The 27,606-nt window shown below is 37.1% G+C and overlaps 2 non-coding genes across 2 annotated transcripts; one reads left to right on the forward strand and one right to left on the reverse strand.

Moving 5' to 3' along the window:
* Positions 1–5,410: 5,410 nt before the first annotated feature.
* Positions 5,411–5,518, forward strand: LOC112761230 (small nucleolar RNA R71). Its single transcript, XR_003181635.1, has one exon. It is a non-coding gene; the product is annotated as a small nucleolar RNA R71 (small nucleolar RNA).
* A 6,626-nt stretch (positions 5,519–12,144) lies between these two features.
* On the reverse strand, positions 12,145–12,253 carry LOC112761856 (small nucleolar RNA R71). Its single transcript, XR_003182228.1, has one exon. It is a non-coding gene; the product is annotated as a small nucleolar RNA R71 (small nucleolar RNA).
* Between the last annotated feature and the right edge of the window lie 15,353 nt (positions 12,254–27,606).

Raw genomic sequence — 27,606 nt, forward strand, 5'->3', positions numbered from 1 at the left:
TTTTCCTTCTCTATGATTGTAATCTATATTTTGTTCCAATCTATATGTCCAATGTTTAATGTGTTACATGCTTGCATATGATTGAGGCCATTGTTTGATTTTAGCTCACTTATCCCAAATAAGCCTACCCTTTAAATCACCCTTGTCAGCCATTTGAGCCTCTTAACCCCTATTTGTTCTGTTTTATAACCACATTACTAGCCTTAAGCAGAAAAACAAATTAAAAATTTCAAGTTGAATCATTGGTTAGCTTAAGATAGATATTGTGTATAATTTAAGTATGGAGAATTTTATGGGAACATAGGATGATAAAAAAAAAGGGAATTAAATTGAATAAGTTACTTGAAAATTTGGAAAACATGCTCATGTGAAATCAAAATAATTAAATTACCATGTGCATTAAAAAAAATATATTAAGTAATTAAATAAGGAGATAAAAAAAAAAGAAAAAGAAAAAAAGAGAAAGAAAAATAATATTACCCCAAATGCAAAATAAAAAGAATCAATGCACATGGGACAAAATTCAAAAATAAGTTTGATACATGAGCATGTAATACAAAAGCGGGAAAAATTTGGGTAGCTAGGTAATGTATTTTTAAATTATATAAAGTATGTGTATGTTAGGTGAGATCTTAGACTAATCAATGATTCACTTTGTTAGCTCACTTAGCCTTATATATATATACCCTCACCCTTACCATAGCCCCATTACAACCTTGAAAAGACCTCATGATGTTTGCATTGGTACATTAAATTTTTGTTGATTGGTTAGGTGAAGAACAAATTTTAGAAAGCATGACTAGAGAAGAGTAGAGTGATTACCCTATACACTTGAGAGATTAGAGTGATATACACTACTAGTAAGGGTTCAAGGCTTGATTCTATGTTCCCTGCTTTCATGAGCTGTCTTCTTACAAGTTTACTTGTTTTTATTGTATGATTTGAATTAGTAAAATCTGATCCATGTTTGTCTTTGAGAACTTATTTATTTTTAACCAAGTAGGTAGAAATATTTTGCATGTAGTTACATTCATATATATAGGATTGCATTTCATACATTCTACCATTCCTCTTCATCTTTATAGCTTCTCTTGAGCTTAGCATGAGGACATGCTAATGTTTAAGTGTGGGGAGGTTGATAAACCACTATTTTATGATTTATCTTGTGCTCAATTGAGTGGATTTTATCAACTCTTTACCCACTTATTCATACTATTTGCATGAGTTTACATTCTCCTTCCTGATTTTGTGCTTTGATTGAAAACATGCTTCTTTGGCCTTAAGTTCCCTATGTTTAATCCTCTCTTATTACCATTAGATGCCTTGATATGTGTGTTAAGTGATTTCAGAGATTACAGGGCAGGAATGACTCAGAGGATGGAAAGGAAGCATGCAAAAGTGGAAGGAATACAAGAAGTTGGAGAAACTGCTAAGCTGTCCAGCCTGACCTCTTTGCACTCAAACGGCTATAACTTTAGCTACAGAGGTCCAAATAACGCGGTTCTAGTTACGTTGGAAAGCTAACGTCTGGGGCTTCGATTTGATATATAATATGCCATAGTTTCCCTGATGCTAGGCAACGCGACTGCGTGCTCCATGCGGCCACGTCGCAGTGACGAAAAACCAGAGTGGCAAATTTCGCAACCAGCGATTTCTGGGCTGTTTCTGACCCAGTTTTCGGCCCAGAAAGCACAGATTAGAGGCTATAAAGTGGGAGAATCCATTCATTCATAACAACAAGCTCTCATATTCACAATTTTAGGATTAGATGTAGTTTTTAGAGAGAGAGGTTCTCTCCTCTCTCTTAGGATTTAGAATTAGGATTCATTTCACTTCATGATTATTTCATCTACTGCAATCACAGGTTCAATGTTCCTTTTTATTTATTTTTCCAATTAAATTTATGAACTTTTCCTTGTTATGATTTGAATATTTTATTTAATATAATTGAGGTATTTCAGAATTATGATTGCTTTCTTTTATTTATATAAATAATTTAGATTTTTCCCTTTTGGCTTTGGTTGATTAATTGGTGACTCTTGAGTTATCAAACTCATTGTTGATTGAAAAATTGGAATTCTTCAAGAATTAATTCGAGATCCAATAACTCTAACTTTTCCCAAGGAAAGACTAGGACTTGAGGATTCGAATTAATTCGTCCACTTAACTTACCTTCATAGTTAGAGGTTAACAAAGTGGGAGAAAAATCCAATTCTCATTACAATTGATAAGGATAACCAGGATAGGACTTCCAGTTCTCATACCTTGCCAAGAGTTTATTTTACAGTTATTTATTTATTTTTATTGCTTTGAAAATATACCTGTGCCCATTGTCCAAACTCCAAAACCCCCAATTTACAAACTCATAACCAATAATAAGAACATACCTCCCTGCAATTCCTTGAAAAGACCACCCGAGGTTTAAATACTCGGTTATCAGTTTTAAAAAGGGGTTTGTTACTTGTGACAACCAAAACATTTGTATGAAAGGACTTTTGAAGGTTTAGAAACTATACTTGCAACGAGGATTTATCCGCAAATTTCTAGACCACGCAAAAGTTCCTCTCATCAATGTCCTTGAGCTCTTCTATGTCTCTTCCTTGTCTTTGTTGCTCCTCCCTCATTGCTGTTCGATCTTCTCTAATTTCCTGGAGGATGATGGAGTACTCTTGATGTTCCACCCTTAGTTGCTCCCAATAATTGTGTGGAGGAAAATGTATCCCCTGAGGTATCTCAGAGATCTCTTGATTTGCAGTCAAATGTTCTACCACTGAGCTATAGACCCTTGAAATGAATCTCTCCATCTCCTATGACTCGGAGGTGGAAGCTTTTGTCTTCCCTTTCCTCTTTCTAGAGGTTTCTCTGGCCTTAGGTGCCATCAATGGTTATGGAAAAACAAAAAAGCTATGCTTTTACCACACCAAACTTAGAATGTTGCTCGCCCTCGAGCAAAAGAAGAAAGAATAGTAGTAGAAGAAGAAGATATGGAGGAGATGGAGGGATGTGTGTATTCGGCTATATGGGTGGGCTTGGGTGGGAAAGAGATTTTGAATTTTGAAGGTAGGTGGGGTGTATGGATGTGAGTGGTGAATGGAGAACAGAATGGATGACTGTGGATGGAGAGAGAGAGAGGGTGATATAGGATTATGAGAAGGGAAGGTGAGTGGAGGTATGTGGGGATCCTGTGGGGTCCACAGATCCTGAGGTGTCAAGGATTTGCATCCCTGCACCATTGAGGCATTTAAAATGCCTTTGCATGCAATTCTGGCATTTAAACGCCGAATTGATGCTTGTTCTGGGCGTTCAGCGCCCAGATGCAGCATATTTCTGGCGTTGAACGCCAGTTCTATGCTTGTTTCTGGCGTTTAGCGCCAGCTTTCCTCAGTGTGCATTCCTGGCGTCTGAACGCCAGGATGCTGCTTGTTTTGGGCATTCAACGCCAGATCCATGCTCTGTTCTGGGATTGAACGCCAGCCAGATGCTCCTTACTGGCGTTTAAACGCCAGTAAGCCCTTCCTCCAGGGTGTGATTTTTCTTCTGCTGTTTTTGATTCTGTTTTTGATTTTTCTATTTATTTTGTGACTCCACATGATCATGAACCTAATAAAACATGAAAGAACAATAAAAATAAAAATAAAATTAGATAATTAAAAATTGGGTTGCCTCTCAACAAGCGCTTTTTTAATGTCAATAGCTTGACAGTGGGCTCTCATGGAGCCTCACAGATGTTTAGAGCATTGTTGAGACTTCCCAACACCAAACTTAGAGTTTGGATATGGGAGTTCAACACCAAACTTAGAGTTTGATTGTGGCCTCCCAACACCAAACTTAGAGTTTGACTGTGGGGGCTCTGGTTGACTCTGTTTTGAGAGAAGCTTACTCTGCCTCTTTTCCATGTTTACAGAAGGGTGACCTTGAGTTTTAAACACAAGGTAGTCCTCATTCAATTGAAGGACTAGTTCACCTCTGTCAACATCAATCACAGCTCTTGCTGTGGCTAGGAAGGGTCTTCCAAGAATGATGGATTCATCCTCATCCTTCCCAGTATCTAGGATTATGAAATCAGCAGGGATGTAAAGGCCTTTAATCTTTACTAACACATCCTCTGCTTGTCCGTAAGCCTCTTTTCTTGAGTTTTCTGCCATCTCTAATGAGATTCTGGCAGCTTGCACCTCAAAGATTCCAAGTTTCTCCATTACAGAGAGTGGCATGTGGTTTATTCCTTACCCAAGGTCACATAGAGCCTTCTCAAAGGTCATGGTGCCTATGGTACAGGGTATTAGGAACTTTCCAGGATCCTGTTCCTTCTGAGGCAATCTTAGTTGATCCAATGCATTTAGTTCATTAGTGAACAGGGGAGGTTCATCTCCCCAAGTCTCTTTACCAAATAAATTGGCATTCAGCTTCATGATTGTACCAAGGAACTTGGCAACTTGCTCTTCAGTAACATCCTCATTCTCTTCAGATGAGGAATACTCATCAGAGCTCATGAATGGCATAAGGAGGTTCAATGGAATCTCCATGGTCTCTAGATGAGTCTCAGATTCCTTTGGTTCCTCAGAGGGGAACTCCTTATTGATCACTGGACGTCCCAGGAGGTCTTCCTCCTTGGGATTCATGTTCTCCCCTTCCTTCTTGGATTCGGCCATGATGGTTATATCAACGGCCTTGCACTCTCCTTTTGGATTTTCTTCTATATTGCTTGGGAGAGTACTAGGAGGGGTTTCAGTGATCTTCTTACTCAGCTGGCCCACTTGTGCTTCCAAATTTCTAATGGAAGACCTTGTTTTATTCATGAAACTTATAGTGGCCTTAGATAGCTCAGAGACTAAATTTGCTAAGCTAGATGGATTATGCTCAGAATTCTCTGTCTGTTGCTGAGTGGATGATGGAAAAGTTTACTATTGTTAAACCTATTTCTTCCACCATTGTTGAAGCCTTGTTGAGGCTTTTGTTGATCCTTCCATGAGAGATTTGGGTGATTTCTCCATGAGGGATTATAGGTGTTTCCATATGGTTCACCCATGTAATTCACCTCTGCTATTGCAGGGTTTTCAGGATCATAAGCTTCTTCTTCAAAAGATGCCTCTTGAGTACTGTTGGATGCAGCTTGCATTCCATTCAGACTCTGAGAAATCATATTGACTTGTTGAGTCAATATTTTATTCTGAGCCAATATGGCATTCAGAGTATCAATTTCAAGAACTCCCTTCTTTTGAGGCGTCCCATTACTCACAGGATTCCTCTCAGAAGTGTACATAAACTGGTTGTTAGCAACCATGTCAATAAGTTGTTGAGCTTCTGCAGGCGTTTTCTTTAGGTGAATGGATCCACCTGCAGAAGTATCCAATGACATCTTTGATAACTCAGACAGACCATCATAGAATATATCCAGGATGGTCCATTCTGAAAGCATGTCAGAAGGACACTTTTTGGTCAGTTGCTTGTATCTCTCCCAAGCTTCATAGAGGGATTCACCTTCTTTCTGTCTGAAGGTCTGAACATCCACTCTAAGTTTACTAAGCTTTTGAGGAGGAAAGAACTTTGCTAAGAAAGCCGTGACCAGCTTATCCCAAGAGTTCAGGCTATCCTTAGGTTGAGAGTCCAACCATACTCTAGCTCTGTCTCTTACAGTAAAAGGGAAAAGCATGAGCCTGTAGACTTCAGGATCTACTCCATTAGTCTTAACAGTATCACATATCTACAAGAATTCAGTTAAGAACTGAAAAGGATCTTCAGATGGAAGTCCATAAAACTTGCAGTTTTGTTGCATAAGAGAAACTATTTGAGGCTTAAGCTTAAAATTGTTTGCTCCAATGGTAGGGATGGAGATGCTTCTTCCATATAAATTGGAATTAGGTGCAGTAAAGTCACCAAGCATCCACCTTGCATTATTATTATTTTCGGCTGCCATCTCCTCTTCCTGTTCGAAAATTCCTGTAAGGTTGTCTCTGGATTGTTGTATTTTAACTTCTCTTAGTTTCCTTTTCAGAGTCCTTTCAGGTTCAGGATCTGCTTCAACAAGAATGTTCTTGTCCTTGCTCCTGCTCATATGACAAAGAAGGGAATAACAATGAAAATATGGAATCCTCTATGTCACAGTATAGAGATTCCTTTGTGTGAGTAGAAGAAGAAAAGAATGTAATGTAAGGAAAGAGAAAGGAGGAGAATCCAAACACAAAGGTGAGGAGAGCAGAGATATGAGATGAAGAGAAGTGTTAGTAAGTAATTAAATAAATAGAAGAAGATGAGAGAGAGAAATTTTCGAAAATAATTTTTGAAAAGGGGTTGATGATTTTCGAGAATTAAAGTAGAATTAAAATTAAAATTAAAATTTAAACAATTGATTAACTAAAAAGAATTTTTGAAAAAGAGGGGGGGTATTTTCGAAAATTAGAGAGGGATAGTTAGTTAGGTAGTTTTGAAAGAGATATGATTGAAATAAAAAGATAAGATTTGAAAATCAATTTTGAAAAGATAAGAAGATAAGAAGTCAGAAAAGATATTTGAAAAAGATATGATATGAAAAGGTATGATTAAAAAGATATGATTTTGAAAAAGATAAGATAAAAAGATATTTTTGAAAAGATATGATTGAAATTAGTTTTGAAAAATATTTGATTTTTAAAATCACAATTAATGACTTGATTCACAAGAAATCATAATATATGATTCTAGAACTTAAAGTTTGAATTTTTCTTAACAAGTAAGTAACAAACTTGAAATTTTTGAATCAAAACATTAATTGTTGATGATATTTTTGAAAATATGATATAAAATTAAGAAAAAGATTTTTGAAAAAATATTTTTAAAATTTTCGAAAATAAATAAGAAAAATGAAAAAGATTTGATTTTTGAAAAAGATTTTGAAAAAGATAAGATTTTTAAATTGAAAATTTGATTTGACTCATAAGAAACAACTAAATTTTAAAAAGTTTTGAAAAAGAAATTTTCGAAAATTTATGAGTGAAAAAGGGAAAGATATTTTGTTGATTTTTGAATTTTTAATGAAGAAAGAGAGAAACATGAAAAAGACTCAATGCTTGAGAATTTTTAGATCAAACAATGAATGCATGCAAGAACACTATGAATGTCAAGATGAACACCAAGAATACTTTGAAGATTATGATGAACATCAAGAACATATTTTTGAAAAATTTTTGATGCAAAGAAAACATGCAAGACACCAAACTTAGAAATCTTTAATGCTTAGACACTATGAATGCAAAGATACACATGAAAAACAACAAAAGACACAAAATAAGAAAACAACAAGATCAAACAAGAAGACTTACCAAGAACAACTTGAAGATCATGAAGAACACTATGAATGCATGAATTTTTTCGAAAAATGCATAATTTTTTAGAAAAAATGCAGTTGACACCAAACTTAAAAATTGACTCTAGACTCAAACAAGAAACAAAAAATATTTTTTTGATTTTTATGATTTTATTAAATTTTTTTTTTGGATTTTTTGAATATTTTTTTCGAAAAACATATAGGAAAAAGGAAATAAGAAATTCAAAAATTTTTAATAAGAATTTCAGGAATCTTTCAATGTTAGCCTAAAGCTCCAATCCAAGGGTTAGACATGGCTTAATAGCCAGCCAAGCTTTAGAAGATACAAATCAGACATTCAGCAGCTAAGTCATCAAATTAACTTGCCTTTATGCTGATGGTTTGGAAGCCTCAGTCCAAAAGAATTTGGATATGGCTTTACAGCCAGCCAAGCTTCAACATGTTACCATGAAACTCTAGAATTCATTCTTAAAAATTTTGAATAATTTACGAAAACAAAAGGAAAAGTTTTTGGTTGAAAGATTTTTGAAGAAATATTTTTTTTTGTAAATAAAACAAAAAGAAAATTACCTAATCTGAGCAACAAGATTAACCGTCAGTTGTCCAAACTCGAACAATCCCCGGCAACGGCGCCAAAAACTTGGTGCACGAAATTGTGATCCCTGGTAATGGCTCCAAAAACTTGGTGCTTTAATCTTAATTCATAATTTGTCACAACTTCGATACAACTAACCAGCAAGTGCACTGGGTCGTCTAAGTAATAAAACCTTACGTGAGTAAGGGTCGATCCCACGGAGATTGTTGGTATGAAGTAAGCTATGGTCATCTTGTAAATCTCAGTCAGGCGGATATTAAATGGTTATGGAGTTTTCGAATAATAATAGTAAATAAAACATAAAATAGGATAGAGATACTTATGTAATTCATTGGTGAGAATTTCAGATAAGCGTATAGAGATGCTTTCGTTCCTCTGAACCTCTGCTTTCCTGCTGTCTTCATCCAACCAATCCTACTCATTTCCATGGCAAGCTGTATGTCAGGCATCACCGTTGTCAATGGCTACATCCTATCCTCTCAGTGAAAATGGTCCAATGCGCTGTCACTGCATGGCTAATCATCTGTCGGTTCTCGATCATACTGGAATAGGATCCATTGATCCTTTTGCGTCTGTCACTATGCCCAGCACTCGCGAGTTTGAAGCTCGTCACAGCCATCCCTTCCCAGATCCTACTCGGAATACCACAGACAAGGTTTAGACTTTTCGGATCTCAGGAATGGCCATCCATGGGTTCTAACTTATACCACGAAGATTATGATTAAGGAATCCAAGAGATACTCATTCAATCTAAGGTAGAACGGAAGTGGTTGTCAGGCACTTGTTCATAGGGAATGATGATGACTGTCACGATCACCACATTCATGTTGAAGTGAGAATAGATATCTTAGAAGCGGAATAAGTTGAATTGAATAGAAAAACAGTAGTACTTTGTATTAATTCATGAGGAACAGCAGAGCTCCACACCTTAATCTATGGTGTGTAGAAACTCTACCGTTGAAAATACATAAGTGATGAAGGTCCAGGCATGGCCGAATGGCCAGCCCCCATATGTGATCAATATGATCCCCAGTTGAACTAAAAATCATAAGATGTAAATACAATTGTAAAAAGTCCTATTTATACTAAACTAGCTACTAGGATTTACAAAAGTAAGTAATTGATGCATAAATCCACTTCCGGGGCCCACTTGGTGTGTGCTTGTGCTGAGCTTGAAGTTTACACGTGCAGAGGCTTCTTTTGGAGTTGAACGCCAAGTTGTAACGTGTTTTTGGCGTTCAACTCTGGTTTGTGACGTGTTTCTGGCGTTTAACTCAAGACTGCAGCATAGAACTGGCGTTCAATGCCCTTTTGCGTCATCTAAACTCGGCCAAAGTATGGACTATTATATATTGCTGGAAAGCCCTGGATGTCTACTTTCCAACGCAATTGGAAGTGCGCCAGTTTGAGTTTGGTAGTTCCAGAAAATCCACTTTGAGTGCAGGGAGGTCAGAATCCAACAGCATCAGCAGTCCTTCTTCTACCTCTGAATCTGATTTTTGCTCAAGTCCCTCAATTTCAGCCAAAAAAAACTTGAAATCATAGAAAAACACACAAACTCATAGTAAAGTCCAGAAATATGAATTTAACATAAAAACTAATAAAAAACATCCCTAAAAGTAACTAGATCCTACTAAAAACATACTAAAAACAATGCCAAAAAGCGTATAAATTATCCGCTCATCAGGCATATCATTCTATGATTTGGAAGATTCGACCTTATCTATGGCTTTTTGAGTAGGATCACTAAGGAGAATGAACTGCAGGAGCTTCACCCTCAATTAGACTGGATCCGCACTAACCCTGAGGTTTAGATCTAGAGAAGCATTGGCGATCCCTTAAGAAAGGCGTTGATCACATACAACCTACCATAGAAGAAATCATTCACAGTTGGAATAGACAGCTAGACCAGAGTAATCTAAAAGAACAAAGCATCTCCAATCCTTAACCATCTCCATATCACTGCATTCACTATCAACTGAGTAATGTTTTATTTATTTTACTTTTATGCGCTTTAAACAAGCAAACAACTTCTATATCCGCCTGACTAAGATCTAAAAGATAACCATAGCTTGCTTCAAATCGCAATCCTCATGAGATCGACCCTGACTCACTCAGGTATTACTTGGATGACCCAGTGCACTTGCTGGTTCAGTTGTGCGAAGTGTAACTCTGCGCACCAAGTTTTTAGCGCCGTTGCCGGGGATTGTTCGAGTTTGGACAATTAACGGATTGTCTTGTTACTTAGATTAGGTAATTTCCTTTTCTTTATAGGTTTAGTTTTATTTTATGTATGTCTTTTATTTTCATTTCAAAAATTTTCTTTTCTCTATTTATCTTGATCTTTTGTTTGAGTCTTTTATTTTCCTCTTCTTTTTCAAAAAAAAATCAAAAAAAATTTTCAAAAAAAATTCTTTTCTTTATTTAATCTTTGCTTTTTGAGTCTTTTGTTCTTGTTTTTGTTTGAGTCTTTTTTGAATTTCTTGAGTGTTTTTCCAGAAATTTTCAAAAATAGTGTCTTTTGTTTGAGTCTTGTGTTAGTCTTTAAGTTTGGTGTCTTCTTGAGTCTTTTCTTTTAAATTTTCGAAATTTGTGTCTTTGGTTTTGAAAATTTTTAAGTTTGGTGTCCTTTGCATGTTCTTGTTTTCTTTGAATTCTTTGAGTTTTGTTCTTCGTGTTCTTCTTGATCTTCAAAGTGTTCTTGTTTTTATTTTTGTTTAGATCTTAAAATTTTTAAGTTTGGTGTTCCTTTGTGTTTTTCTTTAAAATTTTCGCATAGTAGTGTCTTTAGATCTAAAAATTTTAAGCTTGGTGCTTTTTTTTGTTTTTCTCTTTCTTCATTAAATTCAAAAATTAAAAAAAAAAACAAAATATCTTTTCTTATCTTTATCTCAATTTTTTCGAAAATTACAACAAATTTTTCAAGTTTTAATTTCAAAATCATTATCTTATCTTATCTTAGTTTTAAATTTCAAATTTAAATCTTTTCAAAAATCATATCTTTTTCAATTTACTATCTTATATTTCTATCTTTCTTTAAAAATTCAAAAATCTTATCTTATCTTATTTCAAATTCAAATTTTAAAATTCAATTTTCAAAATTTAAAATTTAAATTTTCAAAATTCAAATTTCAAAATCAAATCTTTTTCAAAAATCAAATTTCAAATCTTATCTTTTTTAAATTTTTTTCAAATTCTTATCTTATCTTTTCTAATTTCAAATTTTAAATCAAATCTTTTTCAAAACTTTTCAATTTCTATCTTATCTTTTCTAATTTTAAATTTTAAATTCAAATCTTTTCTAATCTTCTATCTTGTGTTGTTTTCAAATCTTTCTTAATTAGTTACTTATTTTCTGTTTCTTCTTTTTTAAAACTTCCTAACTAATTCTTCTCTCTTCTAATTTTCGGAAATATCTTCTTAATTTCTCTTTGTTCTTTTCTGAAAATTCATCATTTAATTTTAAAATCTTTTTAATTAGTTAGCTTTAATTTTTGAATTTAATTAATAAGTAAAAATAAAAACAAAAATGTTTTCTCTTTTTACTTCTAACTTTTGAATTCTTCTTCTCTCTTATTCGAATTCCTCTTCTCTCCTTTGTATTTTCATTCTTCTTTTCTTTCTTCTTCACATCTCACAGGGAGTCCTCTGTTCTTGAACATAAAGCTCCCATTCTTCTTCTTTCTTGTTTTCTTTTTCTTGTTTATGACCAGGAACAGAGATAAAGAACCTCTCTTTAATCCTGACCCTAAACCTGAGAAAACTCTAAGGAGGTGTTTACAACAAGCTAAAGTACAACACTTCGGAAGAAACATCTCAGAAAGTTTCAAACAAGAAGCTGAAGACATGGCAGACAATGCTAATAATGGAGGAGATGTAAGAAAGGTTCTTGGTGACTACACCATACCTACCTTTGATTTCTATGGAAGAAGTATCTCCATACCTTCCCATTAGCGCTAAAAACTTTGAGCTTAAGCCTCAGTTAGTCTATCTTCTGCAACAGAATTGCAAATTTCATGGACTTCCACTGGAAGATCCATATCAGTTCCTATCTGTATTTTTGCAGATCTGTAATACTGTTAAGACCAATGGAGTGGATCCTGAGGTCTAAAGACTTATGCTCTTTCCCTTTGCTATTAGAGGCAGAGCTAAAATATGGTTGGATTCTCAACCAAAAGAGATCCTAGACTCTTGGGAAAAGTTGGTCAATGCTTTTTTGGCCAAATTCTTCCTTCCTCAAAGGATGAGTAAAATCAGAGTGCAAGTTTAAACCTTCAAACAAAGAGAAGGTGAATTCCTCTATGAAGCTTGGGAAAGATACAAGCAACTGATCAGGAGGTGTCCTCCTGACATGCTCTCAGAACGGTCTATCCTAGGTATCTTCTATGATGGTTTGTCTGAGATGTTCAAATTATCATTGGACAGTTCAGCTGGTGAATCATTCCACTTAAAGAAAATGCCTGCAGAAGCAAGAGAACTCATTGAGATGGTTGGAAACAACCAATTCATGTACAATTCTGAGAGAAATCCTGTGAACAATGGGGTCCCTCAGAAGAAAGGAGTTGTTGAAGTTGACACTCTGAATGCTATATTGGCTCAGAATAAGATCTTGACCCAGCAGGTCAATATGATCTCTCAGCATTTGACTGGAATGCAAGCTGCAGTTGGCAGCACTCAAGAAGCTTCCTCTGAAGTAGAAGCTTATGATCCTGACCAACCCACCGTGGAAAAGGTGAATTACATGGGAAAACTGACAAAGGAAAATTGTCGGTAAAGAATTTCTCAATGAAATCTCGTTGTAAGCATAGTTCTAAACCAACAACAATCCTCAATCAACATTTAATTTGTTTGTCACTAAAGCAAACCCAATAAAAATAAACCGAAGTATTAAGCCTCGGGTCGTCTCTCAAGGAATTACAGGGAAGTGTAGCTATTATTGGTTATGGAAAAGTATATTTTTGGGTTTTGAAATAAGGAACAAGTAATGTAAATAACAAGGAAATAAAATAACAACTAAGAAAATTCCTAGCAAGGACTGATAATTGGAATTCCTATCCCCATTATCATAGTTACTTGTGATGGTAATTGCTTTTTGCTCTCACTTAGTTAACCTCTAACAATTGAAAGTAAGTCAAGTGAGCAATTCGACTTGAGTTCACAAATTCTAATCAAAGACTAGAGTTAGTAAAGCTCAAGCCAACTAGCAACTTTCAATCACCAACCAACAAGAAACATTGACAATTCAAGAGTCTCCAATTTACTCAATCCAAGCTAAGAACATAAAAAGCTAATTTAAAATCCAACCAAGTATTTTATCAAAAACTTGGTGGGTACAAAATGAAAGCATAGAAAATCAATAAGAAATAATAAAATCTAAACAACCAATTGCAAGGAATCACTAACAACAAATGAAGAAAGAAGCAATAACCATGAAAAACATAAATTGCATTAATATGGAAATTGAATCTAACATCAAGAGTTCGTAAACTAAATTGGAAAATAAATAAATCAACAAGAGAAAATAAACTAAAGTGCTAGAACATATAAGAGTAGGAGAAAATTAAATTAAAACAAGATAGAATTCTGAAATTAAGAGGAACTAAGACTAAGAAACCTAAAACTTTGAGAGAGGAAAGAGCCTCTCTCTCTCTAGAAAACTACATCTAAAACCTAACTAATATTGATTGAAACTGTGAATGATTGATTCCCCCATCCAGCTCCACTCTGCAGCCTCTAAGCTTCACTTTCGGGCTTGAAATTGGGCCAAAAGCAGCCCAGAAATCGACCCCAGCGTCTTCTGTTTAATGCAACACGTGACGCTTTGTAATGCGTACGCGTCGCTTGCCTGACGCGTTGATCATGCGTACGCATCGTCCACGTGTGCGCATCGTCTACACGTGCGCATCGTTGCTAGCTTCTCCAAACTTCAATTTCTTCTGTTCCTTCCACTTTTGCATGCTTCCTTTGCATCCTCTAAGCCATTCCTGCCCTATAAAATCTGAAAACACTTAAGACACATATCACGGCATTGAATGGTAATAAAGAAGGATTAAAATTAGCAAATTTAAGGCCAAAGAAGCATGTTTTCAATTATAGTATAAAATTAGGAAGGAAAATGTAAAACATGCAAATTATATGCATAAGTGTGAGAATAATTGAAAAAATCCGCTCAATTCAAGGCAAGATAAACCGTAAAATAGCGATTTATCAATTCCTATGGAAACACCTACAATCCCTCATGGAGGAATCATCCTAACCTCTCATGGAAGGATCAACAGAAGCCGCGGTAAGGCTTCAACAACAATCAAGGTGGAAGGAACCAAAATAGGTTCAACAACAGACCACAATTCCCATCTCCTCAAGGGAATATGGAGACTCCTAAGCAGAACCTTTCTGACTTAATCATTCTAGTCTCCAGCCTCTCTAAGACCACTCATAGTTTCATAATTGAAACGAGATCCCCCATTAGAAATTTGGAGATACAAGTTGGTCAGCTGAGTAAGAGGATCCCTGAGACTCCTCCTGACACTCTTCCTAGTAACACTGAAGTAAACCCAAGAGAAGAGTGCAAGGCCATCACCATAGAGGCTGAGGCCGAATCTGGAGAGACTGGGATGGCATTGAATGCTAGTGAAGAGCATCTCACTGGGCGTTCAACGCCCAAGCTGGCACAAAAGCTGGCGTTGAACGCCAGTGAGGAATAACTCACTGGGCATTCAATGCCTAAATAGGCATCAAAGCTAGCGTTGAACGCCAGTGAGGGAGCCCTTATTGGGCGTTCAACGCCCAAAATGGCACTAGGACTGGCATTGAACGCCAGGAAGGAGGTCCCTCCTGGGTGTTCAACGCCCAACTTGGCAAAAAACTGGCGTTGAACGCCAGTGAAGGGATGCATGATGGGCGTTCAACGCCCAAAGAACCACCAGAATTGGCGTTGAATGCTAGTAAAGGCATACCTACTGAGTGCTCAGCATCCACTGAAGAAATTCCTATCCAAAAACTAAAGAAAGCCAAGGCTCATGTAGAGACAATAGAGGTTCCCTTGCATGCACTCCTGTAGTGCATGAGTTCTGATGAATATTCATAATCAGATGAGGATGAGGACCCTAGGGAAGTGCAATTTGCTCAGTACCTAGGAGCTCTCATGAAGCTGGACGCCAAGCTGTTTGGTATAAAACCTTTGGAGGAAGAACCTCCAGTGCTTACCAAAGAACTCAATGCTTTGGTTCAGCAGAAGTTGCCTCAAAAGCTTCTGGATCCCGAACGCTTCCTAATTCCTTGCTTCATAGGCACCATGACCTTTGAAAAGGCTCTGTGTGACCTAGGGTCAAGTATAAATCCCATGCCACTCTCTGTAATGGAGAAGCTGGGAATCTTTGAGGTACAAGTTGTAAACATCTCACTAGAGATGGCAGACAAGGCAATGAAGAAAGTATATGACTTAGTAGAGGATGTATTGGTAAAGGTTGAAGACCTTTACATCCCTGCAAACTTCATTATCTTAGATATTGGGGAAGATGAAGATGAATCCATCATCCTTGGAAGACCTTTCCTAGCCACCGCCAATGCTATCATTGATGTAGCAAAGGGAGAACTGATTCTACAACTAGGAGAGGATCACATCTTGTTCAAGATGCCTCACTCCAACTCTCCCTCTGAAAAAAAGAGAGATAACTGTGCAACACTTAGTGTTCCAACCATCTCTTTCAGTGCAAAGCTTTACTGAGCCCCTAAACATAAATTCTATGTTTGGTGTTAGGCGACCATCAACAAGCACTGAGAACAAAGGTACTAAGAAGAAAGTACCTAAAGGCTGGAGGGACAAGAAGGTCCCCACTGAAGGCCTTTCACCTGGCATGAGAGTTTTCTTCACCAAGAAGCCAGTCATACCACATACAGTGAGTCGTGTCCTGTCTCTAGAGCATGTGGAGCTCATCCATGAGAAGACAGGAAGAAAGTTCACTGTAAGGAGCAAAATTCTAAGCCCATATCACTCTTCGTAAGGAGCTAACCGTCAAGCTAGCGACGTTAAAGGAACTCTTGTTGGGAGGCAACCTAATCTTATTTAGTAATTTCTATTTCTTTTAATTCCTTGAGTTTATTTTCTTTTAGTTATTTCTTTAGGTTCATGATCATGTGCAGCAGTCAGAATAGAGATAGAAAGGTTCAGCAATGAAAACAGAACACTCTGGATGGAGTGTCTTGCTAGCGTTAAACGCCAGCCAAGAGCACAATGCTGGGCGTTCAACGCCCATGCAGAGGGTAGGGAATCTGAATTCCCTAGCCACTCAGGACCAGTGGGTCCCACAGCATCTTTACCTATCCCACTTCTTCCCTCTTCTTTTTTCACACTTTTCCGTACACTCTTCCCTATAAACCCTAGCCCAATCACATCCATATCACTTCCCCAAAACCATCATAACTTTCACCAACCCCCACCCACTTCAAAATCAAATTTCCCTCCCATTTTCCCACCCATGACTGAACCTAACCCTAGCCCACTCCTATAAATACCCCTCTAACTAACCCTTCATACACACACCTCTCACACACATCAAAGCCCCCTTGGCCAAATTACTTTCTACTCCATTCTTCTCTTTTATTTATTTTTGCTCAAGGACGAGCAAAGCTTTTAATTTTGGTATGGGAAAAGCATTGCTTTTTGCTTTCCATTATTACTTATGGCACCTAAGGTTGGAGAACCCTCTAGAAAGAGGAAAGAAAAGGCCGTAGCCACCACCTCCGAATGTTGGGAGATGGAGAGATTCATCACCAAAGCCCACCAAGACCACTTCTATGAAGTAGTGGCAGAGAAGAAGGTGATCCCTGAGGTCCCTTTTAGGTTAAGAAGAATGAGTATCCAGAAATCTGAAGAGAGATCCAGAGAAGAGGTTGGAAAGTCCTAACCAATCCCATTCAAGAAGTTGGGATCTTAATGGTGCAAGAATGCATGGGTCACAAAAAACTATGACACTAGTGTGAACCCAAATCCCAAGAATTGGAGCACCATGGTCCGAGGGAGAATCTTGGACTTTAGTCCGGAAAGTGTGAGGTTGGCGTTCAACTAGCCTTTGATGCAAGGAGACCCACATCCTTACACTGGATCAAGTGCTCTCAGACATCTGTGTGGAAGGAGCATATTGGAAAAAGGATTCCCAAGGCAAGCCCATTCATCTAAGAAGGCTTGACCTCAAGCCTTTAGCTAGAGGATGGTTGGAATTCATCCAACGCTCCATCATCCCTACTAGCAATCGGTCAGAAGTGACCATTTAAAGAGCCATTATGATCCATTGCATCATGATTGGGAGTGAGGTGAAAGTACATGAGGTGATACCTCAAGAACTGTACTAGATAGCTGAGAAGCCTTGTGATGAGTGGATATTTTATACGCTTTTTGGCATCATTTTCATATAGTTTTTAGTATATTTTGTTTAAGTTTTATTAAATTTTCATAGGTTTTAGTGCAAAATTCACATTTTTGGATTCTACTTTGAGTTTGTGTGTTTTTATGCAATTTCAGGTATTTTCTGGCTGAAATTGAGGAGCTGGAGCAAAAGTGTGATTCAAAGACAGAGAAAGCACTACAAATGCTATCCGGATCTGACCTCCTTGCACTCGAAAGAGCTTTTCTAGAGCTAAATAAGTCCAAATGGAGCTTTTTCAATGGCCATTGAAAGCTAACATCCAAAGCTTTCCAGCAATGTATAATAGTTGATACCTTGCTTCAGAATTGAAGACCCAAAACTGGCGTCCAACGCCAGCCTCCTGCCCTATTCTGGCATCTAGCGCCCAAAGGAGAAGAGACCAGCGTCCAACACCCAAGAAGGACCCCCTAGCCAGCGTTCAACGCTCTAGAGGCCTCCTAGCATGTGGATCTCAATCAAGCTCAGCCCAAACACTCACCAAGTAGGCCCCAAAAGTGGATTTTAACGCTAAAAGACTGTTTTACCTTTCTTATGTAATCCTTAGTCATTAGTTTAGTATTTAATTGATAACTTTTACAATCTGAAGAACCTTTTGACACTTTACACATTTGTCATTGTATTTTTTATCAGTATGAGTTTCTAAACCTCCTAGGTTGAGGCGAGGAGCTCTGCTGAGTTTTATGGATTAATAAAGTACTACTGTTCTATCTCAATACGTGTTTGATTCTCTATTCTATGATGTATATCCGTTCTTCAACATTATGAATGCGTTGAACCGGTACAAGGTTATCTCATTCTACAAGGGTTCAGAGTGAGTTTTTCACCGGACAGTGATGAACCACTAGCTTGATCATACATCTCTTAGACGGCTAATCCACGACTTCGTTGGGACTTCTCGAGAGACCAGTTCAGCCGAGGTACAGGGAGATTAGAGTCTTTGTGGTAGAGGCTAGCACCAAAGGCGCAGTATCCTCTGATTTGGAAGATTCGACCTTGTTTGTGGCATTTTGAGTAGGATCACTAAGGAGAATGAACTGCAGGAGCTTCACCCTCAATCAGAATGGATCCGCACTAACCCTGGGGTTCAAATTTGGAGGAGCATTAGCAACGTTGTAAGAAAGGTGTTGATCACATACAACCTACCATAGAAGAAATCATTCACAGTTGAAGAAGACAGTAAGACCAAATTAATCCAGAAGAACCAAGCATCTCCAAGCCTTAACCATCTTCTTATCATTGCAAACACATCAACCTAGTAACGTTTTCTTTATTTTAATTTTATGCGCTTTAAACAAACAATCAACTTTTCTATCCGCCTGACTAAGATCTACAAGATAACCATAGCTTGCTTCAAATCACAATCCTCGTGGGATCAACTCAGACTCACTCAGGTATTACTTGGACGACCCAGTATACTTGCTGGTTCAGTTCTACGAAGTGTGGGAATTCATGCACCAAGTTTTTGGCGCCGTTGTCAGGCATTGTTCGAGTTTGGACAACTGACAGATTATCTTGTTGCTTAGATTAGGGAATTTTCTTTTCTTTACGGGTTTAGTTTTATTTCATTTGAGTCTTTTATTTTCTTTTCAAAAGGTTTTGAAAAATCTTTTCTTTTCTTTATCAATCTTTATTTTTGGTTTGAGTTTTTTATTCTTGTTCTTGTTCCTGTTCAAACTTCTTTGAGTCTTTTTTCGAAAAAATTTCAAAAATAGTGTCTTTTGTTTGAGTTTGTTTCAATTTTTAAGTTTGGTGTCTTCTTGTGTCTTTTCTTTATAATTTTTGAAAATTGTGTGTTTGGTTTTCAAAAATTTTAAGTTTGGTGTCCTTTGCATGTTCTTGTTTTCTTTGAATTCTTTGTGTTTTGTTCTTGGTGTGCTTCTTGATTTTCAAAGTATTCTTGTTTTTCTTCTTGTTTTGATCTTAAAATTTTTAAGCTTGGTGTCCTATTGTGTTTTTCTTTAAAATTTTCGCATAGTAGTGTCCTCAGATCTAAAAATTTTAAATTTGGTGTCTTTTGTGTGTTTTTTTCTCTTTTTTCATTAAATTCAAAAATAAAAAAAATAAAATATCTTTTCTTATCTTTAATTATAATTTTCGAAAATCTTGCCAATTTACCTTAAAAATTTTTAAATTTAGTATTTTCTTGTTAGTCAAGTCAAGATTTAAATTTCAAAAGTCATATCTTTTTCAAATCTTTATCTTATCTTGTTTCAAATTCAAATTTTAAAATTTAAAATTCAATTTTCAAAATCTTATCTTATCTTATTTCAAATTCAAATCTTTTTTAAAAAAAAAAAAATCAAATTTCAAATCTTATCTCTTTCAAATCTTTTTCAAAATCTTATCTTATCTTAATTCTAATTCAAATTCAATTTTCAAAATTCAAATTTTAAAATTCAAAATTCAAAATTTAAAATTCAAATTTCAAAATTTTAAAATTCAAATTTTCAAATTTCAAATTTTAAAAATTCAAATTTTCAAATTTCAAATTTCAATTTTAAATTTCAAATTAAATCTTTTTCAAATTTAAATCTTAATTTCAAATCTTTATTAATTAGTTACTTGTTTTCTCTTTCTTCTTTCTCAAAACTTCCTAACTAATTTCTCTCTCTCTTCTATTTTTGAAAATCCCTCTTCTATTTCTCTTTCCTCTTTTTCGAAATTTATTAATTAATTTTCAATTTTTTAATTAATTAACCTTTATTTTTGAATTAATTAAATAAATAAAACAAAAAATAAAAATATTTTAATCATAATTTACATCTTCATCCTTGATTCTTCTTCTTCCCCTACCTTTCTTCATCATGAACCCAAATGGGAATGAAGAGTTCAGAAGAACTCCTAGGTCTTATACAATTCCCACTGCTAATTTCTATGGAAGAAGTATTAGCATACCTCCCATCAGAGCAGTTGGCTTTGAACTAAACCCTCAACTCATTACTTTAGTACAGCAAAACTGCCAGTATTCTAGACTTTCACAAACAGAATCTACTGAGTTCTTGGCAGATTTCTTAAAGATTGCTGACATAGTACACAATGAGGGAGTAGACCAAGATGTATACAGACTATTGCTCTTTCCTTTTACTGTAAAGGACCAAGCAAAGAGGTGGTTAGACAACCAGCCCAGATCTAGCTTGAAAACTTGGAAACATTCATTCAAAATAGTCCTCCTCACTGAAGAGTGTAGCGCAATCATTCAAAACAACTTACCAGAGAAACTTAAGGATCCTGGAAGTTTTATGATACCATGCACTCTAGGGAATGCTTGCACAAGGACATTTCTATGTGACCTTGGAGCAAGCATCAACCTAATACCTGTTTCATTAATAAAGAAGCTTTGCTTGACTGATGAAGTCAAACCAACTTGCATATGCCTTCAACTTGCTGATGGTTCTATTAAGATACCATCAGGCGTAGTTGAAGACATGATTGTTAGGGTTGGACCCTTTGCCTTTCCCACTGACTTTGTGGTGTTGGATATGGAAGGGCACAAGAGTGCATCCCTTATCCTAGGGAGACCCTTCCTAGTTACAGGATGGACCCTTTTTGATGTTGAAAAAGCGGAAGTAACCCTGAGAGTCAATTAGGAAAAGTTCGTGCTAAATACTGTCAAAGATATGCAGTATCCAGACACCCCAGAGGAATGCATGAGCATTGACCTCATTGATTCCCTGGTAGAAGAAGTAAACATGGTTGTGGGACTCAAAGAAGGGCTGAATGACATCCTTACTGATGCCCAACCTAATTTAAAGGAACCTCTGGAAACTAGTAAGGAAAAGGAGAAGCCTCCAAAACTTGAGCTCAAGCCATTACCATCCTCTCTAAAATATTCATTTCTAGGAGATGGAGACACTTATCCTGTAATCATAAGCTCTGCCTTAGAACCACAGGAAGAAGACGCACTAATTAAAGTGCTCAAAACTCACAAGACTGCCCTTGGGTGGACTATAAGTGACCTTAAAGGCATTAGCCCAACCTGATGGATGCACAAAATCCTACTAGAGGATGACGCCAAACCAGTGGTGCAACCACAAAGGCAACTAAATTCAGTTATGAAGGAAGTGGTGTAGAAGGAAGTCACTAAGCTTTGGGAGGCTAGAATTATTTATCCCATTTCTGATAGTCCCTGGGCGAGCCCTGTACAAGTTGTTCCTAAAAAGGGAGGCATGACAGTGGTTCATAATGAAAAAAATGAACTGATCCCTACAAGGATAGTTATGGGGTGGCGTATGTGCATTGGCTATAGAAGGCTCAATAACGCCACTAGGAAGGATCATTTTTCTTTACCATTTATTGATAAAATGCTAGAGAGACTAGTAGGGCATGCTTTTTATTGCTTCCTAGATGGATATTCCGGGTACAATCAAATAGCAGTGAATCCATAGGATCAAGAGAAGACAATATTTACATGCCCATATGGCATGTTTGCCTATAGGCAAATGCCATTCGGCCTATGCAATGCACCTCCCAACTTCTAGAGATGTATGCTCTCCATCTTCTCTGACATGGTGGAAAAGTTCCTTGAAGTGTTCATGGATGACTTCTCTATCTTTGGAGATTCATTTGAATCATGCCTTGACCATCTGGCCCTAATTCTGAAAAGATGCCAAGAGACAAACCTGATTTTAAACTGGAAAAAATGCCACTTCATGGTGACTGAAGGCATTGTTCTTGGGCACCGGATTTTAAATAAGGGGATAGAAGTGGATCAAGCTAAGGTGGAGGTGTTTGAACAATTGCCACCACGTACTAATACCAAGGCAATCAGAAGTTTCCTAGGACATGCAGGATTTTTCGAAAATTGTAAAGCCCCTATGTAACCTCTTGGCCACTGACGTTCCATTTGTCTTTGACCAAGAATGTCTGCATGCCTTTGAGACCCTGAAAGCCAAGCTTGTCACTACACCTGTCATTTCTGCACCGAATTGGGACTTACCATTCGAACTGATGTGTGATGCCAATGACCATGCCACTAGTGCAGTTCTAGGGCAGAGAGATGACAAGCTTCTGCACGTCATTTATTATGCCAGTCGTGTTCTGAATGACGCACAGAAGAACTATACCACCAGAGAAAAGGAATTACTTGCAGTGCTTTATGCTATTGACAAGTTTAGATCCTATTTAGTAGGATCTAAGGTCATTATCTACACTGACTATGCTGCTCTGAGGTATCTACTCACCAAGCAGGATTCTAAGCCCAGGCTCATAAGATGGGTATTACTCCTGTAATACTTTGATATAGAAATCAGAGACAGAAAAGGTACAGAAAATCAAGTGGCTGACCACTTGTCTCGGATTGAACCAGTGGCAGAGACCTTTCCCCCCTCTGCTAACATATCCGAAACCTTTCCAGATGAGCAACTCTATGCCATCCAAATAGCACCTTAGTTTGTAGACATTGCAAATTACAAGGCTATAAGATTCATTCCCAAAGAGTACAATAGGCAGCAAGCCCAAAAACTCATACATGATGCAAAGTACTACTTGCGGAATAAACCATATCTCTTCAAAAGATGCTCAGATGGAATAATCCGACGCTGCGTGTCTGAAGAAGAGGCACAGAGAATTCAATGACATTGCCATGGCTCAAACTATGGAGGACACTTTGGAAGTGAGCGAACAGCCACAAAGGTTCTCCCAAGTGGGTTCTACTGGCCCACTCTCTTTAAGGACTCTAGAAAGTTTGTCCGTAACTGTGATAGTTGCCAAAGAGCTGGTAATCTCCCTCACGGCCATGACATGCCTCAACAGGGAATCCTAGAGATTGAGTTGTTTGATGTATGGGGGTATAGACATCATGGGACCCTTCCTACCTTCCTACTGAAACATCTACATCTTCGTAGCAGTAGACTACGTGTTTAAATGGGTTGAAGCAATAGCATCACCCACGAATGACGCTAGAGTAGTGATGAAGTTTCTCCAAAAGAACATCTTCAGTAGGTTTGGTGTTCCTATGACACTGATTAGTGATGGAGGTACTCATTTCTGCAACAGACAGCTTGATTCTGTCTTAAGCCGTTATGGAGTTCGCCATAAAGTGGCAACAACATATCATCCCCAAACAAATGGGCAAGTTAAAGTCTCAAATAGAGAACTAAAGCAAATCCTAGAAAGGACAACAAGCGCCTCTAGAAAGGATTAGGCTAGGAAGCTTGATGATGCTCTGTGGGCATACATAATAGCTTTCAAAACCCCTATTGGAACATCACCATACCAGCTGGTGTATGGGAATTCCTATCATTTGCCAGTGGAACTAGAACAAAAGGCTTATTGGGCTACTAGGTTCCTCAACTTTGATGCTAAAGAAGCAGGAAAAAAATGGCTGCTCCAACTAAATGAGTTGGATGAATTTCGCTTAGCTGCATTTGAAAATGCAGAGATCTATAAGGAAAAAGCAAAAAGATGGCATGACAAGAAGATATCCTCCGGAGTCTTTGAACCCAGACAGAAGGTCCTGCTCTTTAACTCAAGACTCAAATTATTCCCTGGGAAACTTAAATCCCGTTAGAAGGGACCGTATGTGATTACTAGTATATCACCTTACGAGCACATAGAACTTCAAGGTAAAGATCCAGACAACAGGTTCACTATCAATGAACAGAGGGTCAATCATTACTTTGAAGGAGATTTTGAGCTAGGAGGGTCAACACTTCAACTAAGTTAAGTACAGTGCAGTCCAGCTAAGGACATTAAAGAAGAGCTTGTTGGGAGGCAACCCAATGATTAATAGTATATTATTATTTTCTAATTTTCTAATTATTTTTGTTTTAATTAGTTTTCCGTATAATTAGTTTCTAATTAGTTTGCTTTTTAATGTTAGTAATCATGAACAGTGTTTAAATAGAGACAGAATGATGCATAACAGAAAACAGAATACCTTGGAGGAGGCATCTCTCTAGCGTTTAACGCCAGAAAAGGGTGGTAATTCGGCGTTTAAACGCCCATGGAGGTAGACAGCCTGGCGTTAAACGCCAGCCAGGGAGCCTGGTTGGGTGTTCAAACGCCCATAAGGAGGGTAGCCTAGTGTTGAACGCTAGAATGGGTGCCATTCTGGGCGTTCAATGCCCAGCAAGGAGGGCAGCAACGTTAAACGCCAGAATGCAGCCATTCTCGGCGTTTAACGCCAGAAAGACAGCAAGGAAGGTAATTTCCAAAACCTTATCTCTTCTTCATTCAACCTATCTTTTTAAATTTCAATTTTTGAATTCAATGATTTTTAAATCAAATTTTGTTCAAATATTTCAAATTCAAATAAATTTCAATTTTAAAATAATTTCAAATCTTTTCAAATCTTTTTCAACTAGTTTTTAAATTCTTTCAAAATCTTTTCTTATCTTTAGTAATTCGTGTTCATATCTTTTATTAAACTTTAAAATCTTCTTCTTACTTCTTATCTTATCTTTTATATCTTTTTTATCTTTTTCATATCTTTCAAGTTTAACAACTTATCTTTTTCTATCTTTTTCAAAACTTCTTTATCTTTCTTTTAAGATTGAATTCGAAAATCCCTCCCCCCTTCCTATATATATCCGTGCTCCCCTCTCACTTATTCACCACCTCCCCATTCGAATTCTCTTCTTCTATTCTCCCTTCCTTCACTTTTTTCTTCTTCCTTTCTTACCTTTTGCTCAAGGACGAGCAAACCTTTTAAGTTTGGTGTGGAAGGAGCCCTTTTTTCTCATTGAGATTCGAATCTTACGGCTCAAAAAAGTGGCAGGACCACTGGTGCACGAAATTGTGATCATCAACAGTGGCGCCAAAAACTTGGAGCTCTCAAACGTGAATCACACTTTGTCACAATTCCGCACAACTAACCAGCAAGTGCACTGGGTCGTCCAAGTAATAAACCTTACGTGAGTAAGGGTCGATACCACGGAGATTGTCAGCTTGAAGCAAGCTATGGTCACCTTGTAAATCTCAGTCAGGCGGATTCAAATGGTTATAGAGTTATAATAATTAAAAGACAAATAAAATGTAAAATAAAGATAGAGATACTTATGTAACTCATTGGTGAGAATTTCAGATAAGCGTATAGAGATGTTTTTGTTCCTCCTGAACCTCTGCTTTCATGCTGTCTTCATCCAATCCTTCATACTCCTTTCCATGGCAAGCTTTATGTTGGGCATCACCGTTGTCAATGGCTACATTCTGTCCTCTCTATGAAAATGGTCCAATGCGCTGTCACTGCATGGCTAATCATCTGTCGGTTATCGATCATACTGGAATAGGATTTACTATCCTTTTGCATCTGTCACTACGCCCAGCACTCGCGAGTTTGAAGCTCGTCACAGCCATCCCTTCCCAGATCCTACTCGAAATACCACAGACAAGGTTTAGACTTTTTGGATCTCAAGAATGGCCGTCCATGGGTTCTAACTTATACCATGAAGACTCTAATATCTCAGACTCGGTCCCCTATATTAGATACCTAAGAGATACTCATTCTATCTCATCTTCATGTAGAACAGAAGTGGTTGTCAGGCACGCATTCATAGGTGAGAATGGTGATGAGCGTCACATAATCATCACATTCATCATGTTCTTGGGTTCGAATGAACATCTTAGAATAGGAACAAGCTTGAATTGAATAGAAAAACAATAGTACTTCGCATTAATTCTTGAGGAACAGTAGAGCTCCACACCTTAATCTATGGTGTGTAGAAACTCTACCGTTGAAAATACATAAGTGATAATGGTCCAGGCATGGCCGAATTGCCAGCCCCCATAAAGGTCTAAGATAGCATAAAACTGATCAAAGATGATCCGAAGATGTAAATACAATAGTAAAAAGTCCTATTTATACTAAACTAGTTACTAGGGTTTACAGAAATGAGTAAATGATGCAGAAATCCGCTTCTGGAGCCCACTTGGTGTGCGCTTGGGCCGAGCATTGAGCTTTACACGTGTAGAGGCTTCTCTTGGAGTTGAACGCCAGTTTGTAACCTGTTTCTGGCGTTTAACTCCAGAATGCAACATGGAATTGGCGTTGGACGCCAGTTTGCGTCATCTAAACTCGGGCAAAGTATAGACTATTATATATTGCTGGAAAGCCCTGGATGTATACTTTCTAATGCAATTGAGAGCGCGCCATTTGGAGTTTTGTATCTCCAGAAAATCCACTTTGAGTGCAAGGAGGTTAGAATCCAACAACATCTGCAGTCCTTCTTCAGCCTCTGAATCTGATTTTTGCTCAAGTCCCTCAATTTCAGCCAGAAATTACCTGAAATCACAGTAAAACACACAAACTCATAGTAAAGTCTATAAATGTGAATTTTATTTAAAAACTAATAAAAATATACTAAAAACTAGCTAAATCATACTAAAAACTATGTAAAAATAATGCCAAAAAGCGTATAAATTATCCGCTCATCACAACACCAAACTCAAATTATTGCTTATCCCCAAGCAACTGAAAATCAAATAGGATAAAAAGAAGAGAATATACTATAAATTCCAAAATATCAATGAAACTTAGCTCCAATCAGATGAGCGGGACTTGTAGCTTTTTGCCTCTTGAATAGTTTTGGCATGTCACTTTATCCATTGAAGTTCAGAATGATTGGCATCTATAGGAACTTAGAATTTAGATAGTGTTATTGATTCTCCTAGTTCAGTATGTTGATTCTTGAACACAGCTACTTTATGAGTCTTGGCCGTGGCCCTAAGCACTTTGTTTTCCAATATTACCACCAGATACATAAATGCCACAGACACATAACTGGGTGAACCTTTTCAGATTGTGACTCAGCTTTGCTAAAGTCCCCAATTAGTGGTGTCCAGGGTTCTTAAGCACACTCTTCTTTTGCTTTGGGTCTCGACTTTAACTGCTCAGTCTCAAGTTTTCACTTGACACCTTCACGCCACAAGCACGTGGTTAGGGACAGCTTGATTTAGCTGCTTAGGCCAGGATTTTATTCCTTTAGGCTCTCCTATCCACTGATGCTCAAAGCCTTGGATCCTTTTTATTTCCATTGCCTTTTTGTTTTAAGGGCTATTGGCTTTTTGCTCTTGCCTTTTGGTTTAAAGAGCTTTTGGCTTTTTCTGCTTGCTTTTTCTTTTTCTTTCTTTTTTTTTCGCCATTTTTGTTTTCTCTTTTTTTTTCGCAAGCTTTTCTCTATTCACTGCTTTTTCTTGCTTCAAGAATCAATTTTTATGATTTTTTAGATTATCAATAACATTTCTCCTTTTCATCATTCTTTCAAGAGCCAACATATTTAACATTCCTAAACCATAATTTCAAAAGACATATGCACTGTTCAAGCATTCATTCGGAAAACAAAAAGTAT

Source organism: Arachis hypogaea, chromosome 16 (assembly GCF_003086295.3).
Source record: "Arachis hypogaea cultivar Tifrunner chromosome 16, arahy.Tifrunner.gnm2.J5K5, whole genome shotgun sequence".
NCBI classification, from domain to species: Eukaryota; Viridiplantae; Streptophyta; class Magnoliopsida; order Fabales; family Fabaceae; genus Arachis; species Arachis hypogaea.